The sequence below is a fragment of the Meleagris gallopavo genome, chromosome 30 (genome assembly GCF_000146605.3).
Source record: "Meleagris gallopavo isolate NT-WF06-2002-E0010 breed Aviagen turkey brand Nicholas breeding stock chromosome 30, Turkey_5.1, whole genome shotgun sequence".
In the NCBI taxonomy this organism is placed as follows: domain Eukaryota; kingdom Metazoa; phylum Chordata; class Aves; order Galliformes; family Phasianidae; genus Meleagris; species Meleagris gallopavo.
The window spans coordinates 2320343-2321766 of NC_015040.2; positions in this window are offsets into that span (position 1 = coordinate 2320343).

Below are 1424 nucleotides of genomic sequence, written 5' to 3' on the forward strand. Positions count from 1 at the left end.
CGTGGGCTCCCCGTGCCCGTTCCCACGCGCAGCGGCACCTCCGGGCTCTGTTTCCCCTCCCTGTGCTCCCCGACTGCGGGCCGGACCCGGGAGCATTCGGTCCCAGCGCCGTCCCCACGCGAGGGTGAGCGACTGCCCGTGGGGCTGCAGGCACAGAATGGGGCCGGACAAAGGGGCTCGGGGTCACCGTGCTATGGAACTGCAAACCCGGGGATCTGTGGGCCCGTACGGTTACCCCACAACCCTCTATTTCTGTGGCTGCAGCATAAATTGGCCCCAAATGCTTCCAGTGGGAAATAGGTAAAGTGGGGGGCAGTGGGGGAATCTGAGGCTTGGGAAGCTGGTAGCCCTCACTGGCAGCTGGTGGCCCTCCACCCTCGGGGCTGTGTAGGCGTTCCCCACCACGAGCCATTGCAGGGAATGGATGAGATCTGGTTGCCAACCCTCGTGGGCTCGAGGTGATTTCCCCTTTCCCGAATGAACCCCCAGCAATGCAGTTAGATGAGGGGAGGGGACTCCTGGCGTGCTGCTGGCTCAGCCCCCGCTCCTCGTGCTGTCGGATGGTGCCAGGTCAGACACCTCCGTGTTTCTAGAAGGGGATTAGCTGCGGGTCGAGTGACCTTGTGTGTGGCTCTCCTAGGGAAGGGCTGTCCTGCCCTGCAGCACGGTGTCCACGGGACCCCTACAGGATTCTGTGTTTTGGGACCATGCTTGGGGTGCTGGCTGCGGGTGCTTCTCACGTGTGGCATCTGTAAGTGTGGGGAGCAGTGTCTGCCCCGAGGATGGGGACGCTGCACCCCACGTGTCCTCGGTGTCCCTGAGTGTCCTGCTTGGTCCCAGCAGCGAAGGATAGGCGGTGATGATCCCTGTGTGGCCCCAGCAGGGTCTGTTATCTGTACTGCTGCTATCCGAGCTGCCTGGAGGCCCGGCTGGGCTATCTGGATGCAGGCCCCTTCCCCCTGCAGCAGCAGGGCCCGGCCTCCCTATCTCATTAGCTCGAGATTAATGAGGCTCCTGGGCTGTCTTTAACTCCTTCCTGCTCGCCGCCTCCTGACCATCTTCTTTACTTCTCCCTATGCAGGTTTGCGCCCACGCCTGGTCAAGGCTCAGCTGCCTGAGGACTGAGGACACTTTGCAGCCAAGGGGGGGCCAAGGGCTGAACGCAGCCCCTGGAAGTGCCTGGCAGTGAGGACGGAGCCATGCGCCTGGCAGCCGCCTGCTGACCCCGCCAAACTCCTGACAACAGCCGAGCATCCCCGAGCCCACGTTCCCAACAGGAGCCCTGCGGCAAAACCAAGCGTGGGGTGGGCCGGGGGGCTGCATCGTCCCTTCCTGACCCACCTCGTGCCCCTCACGGCCTCGCAGAGCCCCCCAGTGCCTCTGCCGCCCTCCTGGGGGCTCGGCAGCCCCCTCACAGGGCTGCC